Genomic DNA, 17461 nt, shown 5'->3' with positions numbered 1-17461 from the left:
GCACATCTCACGCGCAATCGCCGCCGTAAGCGGTAACAGTCATAATACCACACAAAACGCCGTCTTCCATACCACTGTTATCATCGTACTTATAGCTGCTGTACCACAACAATATTATATTATACGCGTCCAACACACACACACGCACTCTCTCGCGCGACGGTGCCGGCTTAGTCACCCGCCGCCACCCTCCGACTCCGTCGCAGTCTCCTCTCTCTCTCTCTCACACACACACACACATTCTCTCTCTCTCTCTCTTTCTGTTATATTATACTCCGCGTCTCCCCCTCGCGGCCGTACCACATATTATTATTATTATACTATTGGAAGTCCGCTGCCGCTTTGATAATAATAATATTATACACACTTACACACTTATGCGAGTTTAATATAATATTCATTTAGTTAAAATACTATGTATATATATATATATGTTTTTTTTTTTATCTACGATGATAATAATAATAATATATTAATAATACATACGACACACGTCCGTCCGTCCGTCCGTGTCGCTACGCGTGCGCGTATGTGTGTGTGCGTGTTGTGTGTGCGCGTGTGTGTGCGTACCGGTTGCGCCGCCACCGCCTCGCGAGTTCACCGTCAGATCTCATTTCTGTAGTGTATAGTATAGAGACGGCATGAGTTCCGTTGCGCGGGCACGTCGTCAACACGTTACCTCCGCTGCCGCCGACACCGCCACCGCCGCCGCCGCCGCCGCCGTAGCCGTCGTACGTCGTGTAGTCGCGGGCAAATCAGCAGTAGTCGTTCCGCGCAAGGATCGCGCTCTCTTCGCACACACGACATGCACCCGCTCGCGCTTACATATTGTTATTATATATTATATACTATTATTATTATTATTAATAATAATTAATATATTGCTGATATCGTCGTTATTTATATTATAATATATTAAATATATATATATATATATTTTTTAAATATTTCGTCATTCGTTTTTGTGCCGTATGTGATTTTTTATTATTATTATTTTTTAGTATCGTCTGATCGCGAATTTTATGTAAATTATATACTTATACCGTTTTCGTCTTCTTTTTTCTTCTCGTTTAAGCAAATTTTTTTTGTTACATACACGTCGCTTATAAATTTCGTCACGCACCCCTGCCCACGACGCGTTAAATTGTTGAATTGTTTTTTTTTTTTAATTTTACTTCCGTCTTGAGTATTGTTATTGGTGCCAGCATCGCAGCCAGCCACGGACACCTGCACGTACGCCCAGGAATAATTGTTTTACTGTCCCTTCACCGCCGGACTGCATCGACCAATAACGGTTCTATAGGTGAATATATAAAAATTATCATCAAATAAACAGTAGTTAAGTGGTACATACGCACCATGTAGTGGATAATCTCACCCCCGAATGATACCGGATTCGAGTAAGCCAGCGTTAACACAAGGGCCGCGGCTGTGCTCGAAGAAACACACCACCAACCATTATATAGGTACACGTTATCGGCGGTGTCTTCACTTTTTCACGGCATTTCGGCTTTCTCTTCTTTCCTTGTCTTTTCTTCTCCTATATAGTGATATTTGTTCTCGTGTAACATATTTTTATCGTGTATGACGTGTACCTTACAATAAATTTCTGATATTCAAAAACGGTACAATTCTATTTATATATACCTACATACAAAATATATGGTATATTCGTTGATAGGTTAGAAATATTACTCAGTTACGATAACAGTTCAAATGTTGACCATAAGCGCGTGCAGAATCAAAGAAACTAGGTAGTAGACATATTTTATTCTCTCGTCTCATAATATTATATTCATTGCAAATTGTAATAGGTACCTATCATGTGCCAGAAGATTTGTATGCGTGTCGTAAAGGCGTCCAAATATTATTATAACGACTCTTTTGTATTGACACCGTATTTGATAACCGGACCACGGTTTTCGTAAGGTTTAGCTCTATTGTTGTATACTGTATTGTCCGCTAATTTTTTCCCCTTATCCCCTCGTTGCCATTTAACACTCACTCAGCAAACCGTATGTACAATAAAAGTGTAGATTTAAGGCTGCTTTATTAATCGAAATCGTTGTGCGATGCTGTGTTACTCAAAATAATAGCATTTCAATATAATTTAATGAACGGTATTATTTTAATGGCTTGATAAATAATTGTTAAGTGCGTCGTGATAAATTAATTGAATGCATTTAAGTTTTTTCCGATAAAAAAAAATACAAATCTATTTCACTGTTTGCTTATTGGTCGGCTGAATCTTATTTGTTTAGATATTTGTAATTCTTGCCCACAGAATCACATCGAAATGTACACGGAAAACGGTGTACTAAACATAAATAATAATCATTGATCTCGTGCATAATATTATAGGTAGATTGTAGTTATATTATATTACGGACCGCGCGTTTGCGCATAATAATAATTATTATCTGGTTAAACCTAATAGGTACGGACTTTCAAATATTATAATGTAGTATTGACGCGGAAATTCACTTGACGACGACGAGCGTATATGATAGTACCTATTCAATTATAATATTTTCGTCGCTGTAATATTATTATTTATTACGATGTCTGTGCCGTCGTCCACGGTGGTGACGTTTTCGCAGAAAAGTTAATTGTACGAATAATAAAAAAAAATTACAATAATACCGAACAAACAAATTAAAAAACAAAAAAAATCCAAAACATCTCGGGGTCATCTCTGCACGACTATATTTTTCGGTACAGGAAAACAAAAGGGCCATAATTGTTGGCTCGCGCGCCAGTAGGTATAGGTACCTCTATACTCGACTATACTATCATATAGGCGGCGGGTTCCACGTAGTAGATATTAATATTATGTTATTATTATTATTTTTTTTTTTTTTGTCTTTTTCGCCCATTGTGATATTATTCGGTTTGACTTTGACACGATACGCTTTCACTGCAGCGATCGCTCGTCGATGTTCATTAAAAATGCTGAATGCCTATATATTATAATATGTAAAATTATTACACTGTACATAGGTATACACATGCCCCAGCCGGTCGCTAATGTGCACGTCATTAATTTATTGATTTCGCCAAAATCCGAAACGATTAGTGTGGCCCAAACATAATCGTTCCACTTCACTTTCTGCAAATTAACTGTCGTCGTCGTCGTCGTCGAGCGCGCGCGCGCGCACACACAAAGGAATACTCAGCGCTGTCGCACACACGCACTTGAACGAATACACACGTACGCCTCCCGTGAGTGTATGTGGTGTAATGCTGCAGCAGTGACACGTGGTCATACTTAACGAGTGACGACGGATATAGTGACATCGGGAGAAAGACAGGGCAAAAGAGCGTACTATAGTCTCTGGGGTCCGTCGAACGAGGTTTTTCCGGTACTCGTATTAGAGACGATTTCCACTGCGATCGTCGTCGTACCGACGACGTGTAGGTTTTAACGAGATGGACGTGAGTGCACAGCGCGTCATTTCAAACACCCCGGATCCGGTGCGGGTAGCACGTGGACCCCGGAAATCCGCGAAGTTGGTTATCGGTTCGGCGGGAGAAAATATTGCGTTATAACGTGACATAGATACGTCTACGATATCAGACTCCTGTCGGGGCGTAATATTACGTGGCGCAGGGTGCGCGCGTGTGGCATTTCGAGGATTGACGACTGCGCGATATTGTGGGTTTCGAGAGTGTGCGGGGGAACGGAAACGCCGAGAGAGCACTCGGTAAAAAACTCTACTGTAAAGGACCCACCACGCGATTTCACAACAATATAACAATATTATAGTTTGGGTTATATTAGATCGATTTGAATAGTATGAAAAATGTAAGCCCTGCCACCAACACCGCGACGTAATATTATACGTGTTATTGTTTCGACACGAAAACCCCTTAGTTAATATGATATTCGCGAGTCTCGTCGGGCGCGTGAATCGTAATAATCGGTCCCGCGAAATCGAACGGGAAAATCGATTTGCAGGAAATCTCGGCCTGGAAATCGACCAGGAAAATTGTATCGTGATCTCGAGGTTTTTCGGACCCGGACGGAATCATCGCTGCACGTATATAGCATGCACATAACAGGTAGCATTGATACCTAAATCGTATTATGGCACACGCGTTCCCCACGCGCGCCGCGTTTTCTTTGACGAAGCGATGTGCCTACCGTTTTGCGGTTATTACGTATATTGCAGTGCGCGTATTACGGCGGTATAACAATATTATTATGCACATATTATTATTATTATTATTTCCTTAACACGCGTCGGTGCATTCGCACACACAACGTAAGTACTATGTAATGTGCATATAACGCACATTATATTATGGTCGCGCGAATCCTACCTAGGCGTTGTATGCCTCTGTGCCCATCGGACACGGTGGAAATTTTAATTGCGTCCGAAATTGAACGCGCGCAAGCCACGGCGAAGATCGTGCGCGAAAAACGAGTTTCCTATAATAATTCCACATGGTAATATTATTATATTATTTTACTACTGCTTTACAGTGAGTTGGATTTAGATTGGTAGGATACCATACCTATTATGTTGCGGTAATATTATTACAATAATTAATTTTCGTATACGCGGAAGTCGTCTCTGGTCGAACGCCGGGGCGTTTGTGCGTGTACCTGCCATGTGCGATATAAATATATATAAATATATAATAATATTATAAAATATATTACCGCAGGTGGTTAACATAATAAAATATTTTAGTATAATTTTTTTTTTTAGTAAAGGGCGAGTCGCAATAATATATAATTCAGTGTATATACACATTATAATATTATATAGTATCTGTATCGTTCGCCAAACTTTTCTACGATTGCGTGTTTAATTGCGGTTTTGTCGTTATCATACACTCATAATAATATTATAATATAATATTATGATAATGTAATATGTAACTGTTATAATGTACGTCGACACAGCCGTCGATCGAAATTACAATTAATCACTCGAACAAATTGTCTGTCCGCCCGATCGTCGTTTCAATCTCTGTGGAAATTAATAAATAAATGCTCTAAATTGCCATTTTTATCTGTTTGGACAACAATTATTATCAAAGCCGTGTCTACTGTGATTTCTCTCACGAATGTCGTATGGATTATTCTCTGAACCGATTTCGAACCACCGGTTCCTAACCTACTCGACGAGTTTTCAAATTTGGCATTGTTAAGTCCTTTAGTCTTTTAGTCCGACGTCATCAATGCGCATTGTTTGTATGTGTTGAAGTCGTAGTCTTTTGGATACTGTTTCTCGTGACGAGCTCGTCCTGTTGTGATTTTCAAAGCCGATTTTACTCTTCTGCAGTTTCCCCGTCCTAAACCAAATAGTGTTTCGAAGTTGAAAGTTTTCATCTCAGATCCTGTATTTTGTCAATCCCTCGTTCTTCAAGACTTCTATAGAGTATGTGTGTAGTAAAAATCGCAATTTGATTGACGTAGATCAGTATATACGCACAACACCTATTACTATTATTAGGGTTCAAAATTTCGAAACCTTGGGTTTTTAAATATGTTGATTTATAATTGACAATAAATATATATATATATATAGATGTATGTATGTATATATATTCATTATATATATAGTAGTCTACACGTATTATTGTCCACTAGAGACACAATGCGTTTTTAAAGAATTTTAGAAAATTGCTGTTAAATAAATGGTCTATTAACGTGATTAACGTTATGGTTTGTTATTTTTTCTTTTTTCGTTTTTCTTTTTGTATTGTTAACAAAGATTTAAAAAAAAACTTTATCGATTATTATGTCCTATTGCATGTTGTAGCGTTATTAAAAAGTGTGTCCGATCCATGTACGTATAGTAAACGTATTATTTAGGTACTTGCACTATATTGAGATGTAAAAATAGGCCTGTCTTTGCCGCTGCAAGAATAATTAATAATTACAGGTCTATCACGAGAGATGATAACATTTAGACTAACCCGCGAGTGGATCTGTCACGTAACATAAAAAAAAACAATCGAAACGGACTATTATCATTTTGATTTATTATGAATCGACGCTCTTCGAAATCACTACAACCGCCTGTGTAGAATATTAGATATTTAGATGTATTCAACTATTATTATTTTTGATATCATCTTAATGTCAAATTATTTGTAATTGAAATTAAAAAAAAACAAAATGTGATTAAAAATAATTGCAAAGCAATTATACTTTCGATCACGGCATAATCACAATAATATATTTTTATACGACGTTAAAACACTATAAATACAGCCAAGTGTAATGTGTATATTGTGTGTAGGTATAGGTACTGATTTTACATCGTCATAAAAAATATATATAAAAATTATTTTTTGAAACATTTTAATAATTATTATTGTCAGTAACAGTCATGTTCAGCCACTTCGACCGATAGGTACTTGCGATTCACAATACTTACAATTAATCAACATTCGCAGAAGTAGATACCTAACCTAACCTAAACCTATACGTTATTACTTGTTAGTTCTAAAATGTCTCTCAAACGAACAAAGTATAGGCATCTAGAATAAAAAATGATATAATATGATAATATTAAATATACCTACTACCTAATCTATCTCCTATAATTTTTGTAGTCTGAAATTGATTCGATGATTCCTACGTGAAAAATCCAATCAGAAGTCAGAACCATTATATTTTTATTAACACTAAGTGTGTGTTCAACAATTAATAATATTTTCAATTAGTATTTGGATGACGATATTTGATTTATTTAGAGTATTTACTTCTGAACAAAATAGCGATAAGTCAACGACGAGCTCATATATTGACAATTCCGAGTAATATTTAAAAAGATTACACTATGCTAACATTCGATTAATCGGTGCGTTTAGGTGAATAATTATTTAATACATCTCTAAAATAGCTCCAGGCTATTTTTAAATCTTTTTATATGTGAACAATATTTATTGTGTGCAGTATTATATTATTGTGTGAAGTGTACGGAACTTTTATGGTGCTCTCTGTCGTCTGTGGCTAGAATTTGTTACGTACGCATTTTGCGATGGATATCAAAGACGCGTACGTGTTTGGTGAACTGATTATGTCCCCGTGACTAGGCGAATAGGGTCATTAGGATGTTATATTCGGGAGACTATTTTTTTTCTCTCTTTAATACATATTTTATGACGTTATATTAAATACAAACAAAACAAAATTGGAGCATGGAAAATCGTCAACCAAAATAATATGATATGGCAAATCGAGTAGGCGAACCCGAAAAGTGTTGTGTTTGTGTCTAAGCTATATAAAGTAGGTATATATTATAAATTATAATCAATATTTTAACAAGAATTTATCCTACATAGCTTTTTGAAGAGATTTATTATATGTCATATAAATAATAATATAATATATTATATTATATTTAGTTAAAATTTAAATAATAGTGTGGTTGAAAACGATTTATTACGGTGGTAAATTATTACACAAAAATGCATACCTATGCTATTCGTAGTTCGTACCTATATACGGTAATTATATTGACTTTGATAAGTTATACATTTAAAAAAAAAAATAAGCATATAACACAAGTGATTCGTGTAAAGGCTTAGAATATAACTCCTACTCATTACCTATTATCGATAACGAGGATTTACGGAAATGTAAAAAAAAGTTAATGATTTTTCGTTTGTTACAAGTTCAATGTTCGATGATATGTTAGAGTCATTTTTTTCCTACACAGATAGCCGATAGGTACCTACTTTGTATGAATAATAATTAAGAATACATATTCGTTAACAACCATCGTTTGTTCGTTTATTTATTAAATTTCCGTGGATGATTTATCAAAAAGTCAATTAGTTATTTCGCCATAATAAGTTTGACCTAAAGTATAATATAATATGTTCACTGTAATAATGTAATATAATATATTATTATTATTTAATCGAATGTCACGTCGACGTATACTCGAGGTGTACAATCTGCAGAGCGTTTAGTCCAATATGTAATAGTATATATATTCGAAACAATATGTCTTTGAACTTTAACACACGTTATTATTTCATATCAGCGCGTATAAAACAATACAAATAATATGTGTATATTATATAATATTGTAAACCAAAGAAAATTTAATTTAATTGTTAATATATTATAAATTTATACATACGTCGGAGCGGTATAATGCGTGCAATAAAAACCGTACGGCGATATCGAATGAATAATATATTTATTATATAAATCGCCGTCGGTCGGTCGGCGCGTTTAACCTCAACCACATGGCACATAATATTATAATATTGCACAGGTGTATAATATATATATATATAGGTACGCGTTTTCGTCTGGCGCTCAAATTCCGTTATGATGATAATATATTATAGCAATATATCATAATATAATAACAGTGATATCCGAACGCGACCGACAAAACGAAAAATATCAAGAAAAAAAAAAAACCACCTCAACTACTACATATACGTGTGAGTACGGTTGTGCGTACGATATTGAGCAACAGCCATTATAATGTTATGCGAACCGGCGATCTGGACGGCCCTGACATTAGCCTTTGACTATATATTATAATGTGCGACGATATTATAATATATACACACACGAGTGGATCAAGAGACACGTCAGTCACAATATTGCGCCCGCAGCCGCCGCTGCGACTTGTCCTCGACTCGGCAAAACGGTTGTTTTCGGCTCACCTTCCCGCTCGCGCGTCTTCGCCGCCGCCGACGACAATCTCAAAGTTTTCGTCCTTCGTATTTTCCGCAAGGTACCTCCTCTACATAATATATATACGAGCGCGCCGGCCATTGTCTCGCACACGTAATAATACGTTTCTCCGGTATGGCCTATACCGATACCCATACCTAGGTACACGTATATTATGTGCCCGGTTACCACATCGTCGGGCGGTTGTCCGTCTGCCGCGCGACGACGGTTTCGCAAACGAGAGACGAACGCGTGTATTATAGTCAGCCGCTGCGATGTTTCGTTTTTCCGTTTTTTTTATCGATTTTCGAACACTATACAATATTATATTATTTGTGTTTTTTATTTTTTTTATCGTTTGACAGACGGCTACTACAACAGTAATATTATAATATATAATACCTAGTTGCACGATATGTGATTAGTGATTTAATATTATAACAATGGATGCGAGCTGCTAATGTCGCGCAGTTTGTTACTGTTGAACGTATCACATATTACTATCTATTTTTCACATGATATACCTAGGTATATACATATTATCAAGCGTACAATAAAATATATTATCATTATTATTAATATGATATTGATGTGATGACGAATATTTCTGACCGATTATTATAAGACTAATACTCTAGCGTACATCATTATTGAAACGCAGCCTTACAAATAACGCGCATCGAGTACAATAATAATAAATTAAATCGCTTTTTCAATAAATAATATCATTATATACAGTAATAATATCGCCGTACACAATAATTTATGTGTTATCTTTATATCGTATAGTTATTAAGTTAATTTCAATAATACAATCATGTTGTTCACGCATGTAAAGAAATTTTTTTTCGATTATGCTCCTATATAATATTATTTGAAATAGTATCTATATCATCAGACATAAATCGTACAAGGCTGCAATAGCAACTCCTATCTTAGTTCGTCGTATACAACCATCATATTGCGCGGCGGCGTTAAGACGTTAAAAAAGGAACGATTATTTATTGGAAAGGTTAAAAAAAAAAAAAAAAAAAACCGTTTGCCGTTACAATACAATAATAATATGTTTTAATAATTATTTCATTTTAATATAATATATTATACAGTTTACCTAAGACATTTTTCGTATACGAATTTATAATGTACAACGTACAGTCTTTCGTGGTCGAGAACGATGTCTGGTAACTATATAATGTGTTCCTACAATTCATAGTAATTCCCCCGACGGTTTTGTTATATTATACGTATTAAAAATTATACGTTTGTTTTAACGAGCAAGTTCGGTCTCCGGCGTTTTCCATACGCCTCGAATGGCATACATATATGTGTGCGTGTATTATTATTTAACAGGAAGACTACGCGTAGGTACGTATATAATAAGTGTTATATAATGATTTTTGTTGTTAAACTTTATCGAGTTTGGTGTTTTTGAATCCAAACTCTAATTGCGCGCTTTCTATGGAATTTATGGGGTACCTAGCTGGTAACGACCATACATAACACATTTTATAGTTGACGGTTTTTCGTTTTATATGGAATTCCGCTGCAGCACGATGGAAGTGCACACGGTAGATATTATGTACATATAATAATAATATATTATATTATTTTAAAGTAACGATACGCATTTACACGTAAAACGGTGACGCACGATGCGTATAAATAAATTACATTAAGCTATTTCAGTTGTTTCGTCGTTTTTCACCGTTCAAAACTATACATATAGGTCCATTTAACCAACATCAAACTGTAATCACTAATTTTGTACTGGAGTGGTTTATTCCGGAGCTCGCGGTGACGTTATACAACCTTCGTATGATCGTATAATATACGATATATTGTACTATATATATATTTAGGAATTTAAGTTTGTCTCGTCAATTTATCGCCTCTTGTCTATATTACAATGTATTGTTATAGTCCGTCTTATAACAAAAACTTTGAGCGTTTTGCCATTATCTACGCAAGTGGTTTGGTGAGGCCGGGTAAGTGGATTTTCAACAAAAAATAAACACTATTATGAGTTGAACCGAGATAACGAAAAAATTTAATTAATTACAGTCACCAAACAGATTCGAATGACTCAAGTGGTAGTATAACAGTTGGAATAGTCAGAATTAAAAACTTCAAAATAATATTGGAATCGTTTTCACTTCAACGACACCCGTCCGAAATGGAGATAATCCCGTTAATAGAATATTATTATTATTATTACTATTATTATTCTTCGTGGGTTCAACTTATATTAATTCATCTTAGAATTAAAAGAGGTCATTTAAAGAAGGGGGATAACACTTGTCGTCAATTACTTACTATAGTAGTTAGAGGTAGTGCATTATTCGATTTAGTCATTGCAGTCACGTGATAATGTGCGTGTATACTCGTGTACATAATATTTTGATCGATGGTGCCAAGGATCGTGGGAAAACCGTAATTATCTTTTCGATAACAATATATAATACTAAGACGAGATAATCGTGTGTATGGGTACATTTTCCAAAAGTTAAGCCTTACTGATAAGGTTTAATGCGAGGCACTCCTCTAAAGTTCAATAACACCAAAAAATATGTCAAATAAAATAATTTGAAATCAGACTTTTCATTTTAATAGCACGTTGATTCGAAAATCTCATACGGTGTTGCATTGGCACGTTTCGAGTAGTCATTGAATATTTAAGCCAGTGAAATGGAAAAGATTAAGACATGTACATTGTACAATAATGTACATAAAGTATAACAAGTTCCTTTCAAACAGTTAATGTGGGTATTCAAAAAACCACTTTCAAAAATTGAACTCAAAGTCTGATTGACTTGGACTGAAAAAATATCTTGTGACCTTTAATTTTATCTAATTTTTAGTGTAGTTAAAAATGTTTTCAAATAATATATGGCGTTTTCATACATTATAAACCGTGTTTTTTTTATAATATTATGTTTTGATAATATTATAGTTTAGTTTTCATGTTTATCATTCGTTATTCTAGTACTTTTATACTTTTTTTTTTTATTAATATTGACTGGCAATAATTACTTTAATTAAGTTTTATTTTATTTATTGTTAATATTATACATAAAAAATATTAAATATCACTACTGCTGTGTTCTGAAATCTATATTCTTATCTTTTTTTACTCCATCGATTTTATGTATTTGTCACTGCAGGTCACAACATGCATTTTATATATTAGGTGATATGTTAGCTGTGGGTAATTCATGAAATCACATATTGTCTACCATAGGAACGTACTTTTAGTGGACTCAATTTAATAAAATAAAAACAAACTAAATTAACTCTTCCCTCGCTGAACTTTACCGTAAAGTGTGTATATTATATTATGTACTATATTAGGTACCTACCTATCTATAATATGCAGTATTTATATGTTTTATGGCGTAGATATATTTCACAACATTTAAGGTCAACAACGTATAATATGTACTTGGTTAGTTAGTTGTATTAAACCGATTTTGAATGATGTATTATTTTTTGTGTTGTCACAGGGCCACAGCATTATGTAAGAACGAATTCTATCGATTATAGAACTATTTCGGTCATTATACAATTAATGAATAATAATGATATATTTGAAAAAATAATTTTGGGTAGGTTATTATCATGCTCTGATGCTCATAAAACGAATATATATATTATGTAAATCGCCCAAACGGTAGTGGTGATTTTATTATATTTAATATTGCAACCATTGTTTTCGATTTAATCGATTCCGTAAACTTCGTTTAGAAATCCGTTGGTCGAGTTGTCGTATTTGTAAATCGTTCTGTAACTATATACAATATTATGGTAATGTTGTTAATTGTTATTATAATAATTATAAACATTTAAAAGTTAATTATTAATAATACGTTTACAAACCGAATAGGTCGTGTTTTGGCCGTTGAAACGTTCACGAAATCACTCGTACATTATACACTATTACCTATACTATTATTATTTAACACATTTTCTTCTCCTTTCCTGTTAACTATATCGGTCGGCAATGTGTCCTTTCGAGTCGTCGTGTGTCTTCTTAACGATCACTATCGTAATACGTGACAGTTCGTCGAGTGTGGTCCGCGGGATGGACGTCGACGCGGGGCGTTAAAATCTCCGTTCGGCTTCATGAAACTATATTGTATTATGCCTACGTATACCTGCAGCTACACACACAATACGATTTATTTTTTATAAATATTGTATACGAGCACTTTTAGTGGCATTCCGTTATCGGCCTCGCGTTTGTCGATCGGAAATAACTTTACCGTTGCGTTATCCAGTCACGGAAACACATAAAAATTATTTTATCGTTGGCGTGGACCCGGGTGGACATGGCCCAGATACGACCTGTCCATAACTTAACATCGATCGGCCTAGGATCAAAACGAGACTGGTGCGCGTAGTCCGTATTGTTAATTGTAACGCATCGGTATATTATAGCACGTAGTTAATCATAATACTATAAATATTACATAAATTTTGTTATTCTATGATATTACACTAGACTGGCAAAGAAAATAAATAAATTTGATTCGTTGGAACTGTCAATGAAGCGGTTATTATCTCTTACGAGTTGCGAATAAGTATGTGTTTGTTTTTTTGTGATAATATAATATTATTATAAGTACCTACAAAGTGGTCAAAAGTATAATGGCCGCTTTTTATCTGTATAGTTTTTGGGTACATCATTGTCAACAAAATGCACCACACCTGCAGCTTGAACTATTCAAATATAATGTGTGTGTGTGTGTGTGTGTGTGTGTGTGTGTGTGTGAACATTTACTTATGTGTATCGTTTGCGCGTCGTTTTTAAATTTCTTAAATACCTAGTTTATTTAACTTTTTTTTCAATGTTTCAAGCAATATTATACTGTTGTCGGGATCATATTGACGAATATATATTATTATAATGCTATTTATCAGACGAGTATAATATGTGGTAAATAAATTGTCGTTTTAAAATTGTTCTGTTCACTTTATCAATAACTATAATAACATAAGCATTGATTTTAATCTAACCCTGTAATAGGTATTTATAGCTAATGTTATTAATCACGAAACATGTATACCTATAATATGTAAATTACTTAAACCAACAAAGGTAATAATATACAATGTAGTAATATACAACAGGCGAGTACGATAGTATACTTTCGTAACAGCATTACAACTATTTCGCTAAAAACTCGCTATAGCCAGCTAAGTCTAAAGTATGCATGTGTAATCATTATGAGATAGTTTGCCGACTGTAATCGATAGTTTTGTTTAGATAACTGAAAATTTCAAAAATTTTAACACAATACCCACAGTATATAGGCGTATAAGGCTGTAAAATATTTAAATTAGGCATATCTTAGGACATTATAATATTATTATATTATCCAAGTACGATTCGTGTTAATGCATTTTCTTTAACCTATAAGAACTGACAACCGTAATATTATAATTATCATAATCTTCTCAGTTTTCGGGATCGATCTAGTTCGACGCCTCGCACTTAACTTGGATTTATTTGGAAGGTTTCATACCGACCACCGCGCCGGTTGCATTTTTTAGCGTCACTATAAATTAATATCATTATTCAATTATGTGAAAAAATCGACAGTAATAACACCATTGATTAATATGGCTTTGTTTAAAATATTTCATTTTTATGTACTACTGGCTATATCGACGAAAATTAATACAATGCGTGCCTCGCAAAAACCATACATTTTATTGAATCGTAAATATATATATTTATATCTCAATTATAATAATTTTTTATTGCATAAAACACTTGGATTATAGTACGTGATTAGATATTTATTTATAAAAAAAAAAACAATAATAACAGCTAGGTAGGCACATACAATAATAATAAGCAATGATGTATTGCACAGTTAAAAACAAAAATTTCACCAAGCGTAGAGAAAAAAAATGTAGTTTTATGACACATTATACCGCTGTTTCAGTTGTGCAATTTCGCACCAAATCATAATAATGTATACGTAAATTTCATAATTTCATCTGAAAAAGACTTTGGATTACCGATAAGAATTATTTAATATTATTATGCATATAGGTTGGAATATTGCAGTATCGTTGTTATACATAATATAATATTGTATAATAATGCAATGTGGTCTGCTTGGCCAAACCGCAACATATATATAATATCATTATAATGCATAATGAAAACTATAATAATATGGTATTATTGATACATAATGAGCATTTATTTTACAATAATCACGCGTTAACGCCATTTTGCGGGAAATGATTTTTTTTTCCGAATAAAATGTTCTTCGCTAATAGTTTATTAAAGTGATAAAACACTAAAAACCCCACGGCATCATCGCGTGTATTACAGTGTTCTGTTATTTTACGGACGTTATCGGGTAATACTATGATTGTATATATTATTGAAAATTTTAATATCTATTAGTCATCATCGTTGTATACAAAATGTAAATAACGTCGACTGCGTTCAAGTGCTCTGTATAGATACAATAAATGTAGGATACCGCTGTTGTATACATTCAGTTAATTTAGTTCTGTTACTTTTTACGAGAAATATACTCGAAATATATATATTGATTATTATGCCCATACATTGATCATAGTATTATTATAGTTTGGTGCAACCACAATAATAATTCGTAGAAATTAAATTTTATGATGTTCGACGGTTTGTACAGTTTTAGCGAAGAACTGAATGCGCTTATCGTATTACAAGTGGATTCATCGAGTTTTCAGAGTTTTTTTTGTATAATATACGTGTACCTACCTATATAATATAGCTATGAGTTGTACAGGTATTATAAGATTATTTTATGCGTTGAATTCTTTCGGGTTTTTTTTTAATACAACACCCTTACCCCCCCCCCCCCCCCCCATCAACAACACAACCTCACTTGAAAAAAAAAACATTGATATTTGAGCGGATCGGACCTGTTGTACTTCGGTATCCGTGAAACGTGCTCGGACATTATATTAATAATTTATTGTTTTAAGTGTCAAGGATTTACGCATATTATAATATTAAATTACATTATATAATTTTTGTAATAATGTAAAATCGTACACTCAATTATTTTAAATTCAAACTGTAAACATATAATATAATGTTTTTGCTACCGAATCCGCGGCTGCAGTGTATCCGTTCGACCTCGCCTTGAATTATTTTAATTTTGACCGACTTGATCGGGGCTCATCGGTGCCGTTACAGGTATATATCATTTATAATATCTTTAAGTTATGCGTGCGCTGGTCCGAAGTCTGGACGAACTGGATCGACAACGGAATATTATTCGCCTTGTACGCAGATCGCGATGAGGACACCGATATATATATATATATAACATTATACTAATAATATAATTATATTATATTATATCTTAACGTCTCACATAAACGTATAGTCGTTTCCCCACTCCCGCATACGGCAGTATCGAACCTTTATTATTACAGTGGTCACAATAATATATATACCATTATAATATTATTATCGTTGCATGCGCCATAACTACATTATAATATTATCGTGTTCGGGATTTTCATATTTCCGTCGATAATAATTCAAATCGTAATAATATCATATTAATTTCTCGTCGCGAAATTCCCGCAGTCATCGGCCGGATGGACGATTTCGACTTTCGTTTACATCACACACGCCTTACGAGATATATATATATATATGTATATACCTACGATATTATGACGTCCATGCGCCGACCGCGTATATAAGTAGTGGTAATTATATTTCGTGTTTTTTTTTTTTTTTTATTTCATATTAGTTTCATCAACCCATTCCCGAACGTAAGTTACCCACCTACCCGCCTATATTATATTATATTCGTAACGGTAACGATCTCCTCCGAGCTCGCATTTCCGCCTCAGAAACTGGTTCGGTTGTGCGCACAAATACGCAGACACACACGATTTTTTTTTTCCCCGATTACCGCAACTATCATATTGTATAATAATGTACCTACAATAATATTATGCTATAATAATAATAATAATCATAATATACGTACCCGCTACGACTACACTAATGTATAAGTAGTTGTAGTTGTGCGATTGGATAATACGCGTAATAATTCGCTCGTTTGATATTATGAAGGTATACCGTTCTAACCTACACATACGCAGAACCCGGCAAGTCGCGTGTCACATTCACTGCATTGCACTTACTCATTATTATTATTATTATTATTGTTAGGTACACCTAACGAACTCGCGTCCGATCGGTCGAGATTTCAGAAATAAACGGCTATAGTGGAAAATAAAAATGTATATGTGGTCGACTTGGCGTCACGATTTTCACCGTTGGCGGTGCATATTATTTTATATTTCATAAATGGATTAAATGTTATAGTCATATTATTGGTCATTATTGTGATATCTGCATCTGCATCAAAACGGTAACTGCAAATTGCGATATTATATGGCACGCGAACGGGGGAAAAGCGTGTAACCCGATGAGACATTATAATGTTATACACGTATTATATTATTATTAGGCTTGAAGAGACGAAAAATAATTCAAAAATCACTATTATTTATTCGTGCACGCGTATTAAACGTCTTCCATACCGCAACAATATAACAGTTGGTACGAAAATGTACGCGGGTAAAACACGTACAGTGGATACTATTACGACCACACGTCCATAATATCAGCTCTATTATCATATAAAAATGTGTTTTTTTTTTTTAATTATTCAGCATTTAACCATAACCAATGTTACCATGGCGACCGAAAGAAAAAAATAATAATGAAAGTTTCGAGTGTCGAAATCTTTTCGGATATAACATCCG

At 34.0% G+C, this 17461-nt stretch overlaps 1 protein-coding gene across 1 annotated transcript in view; it reads left to right on the top strand.

Annotated features, from left to right (window-relative positions):
- Positions 1–649: 649 nt before the first annotated feature.
- The window catches only part of LOC132944271 (phospholipid-transporting ATPase ABCA1), a 39067-nt gene continuing 22255 nt past the window's right edge, over positions 650–17461 (top strand). Inside the window, exon 1 of the mRNA XM_061013529.1 lies at positions 650–1303. The gene's annotated coding sequence lies outside the window, so the exon portion shown is untranslated. The remainder of the gene's footprint in view (positions 1304–17461) is intronic.

This window comes from Metopolophium dirhodum, chromosome 5, assembly GCF_019925205.1.
Source record: "Metopolophium dirhodum isolate CAU chromosome 5, ASM1992520v1, whole genome shotgun sequence".
In the NCBI taxonomy this organism is placed as follows: Eukaryota; Metazoa; Arthropoda; class Insecta; order Hemiptera; family Aphididae; genus Metopolophium; species Metopolophium dirhodum.
Note: the sequence above shows the minus strand (reverse complement) of the source record. Positions and strands in the feature narration are given on the sequence as shown.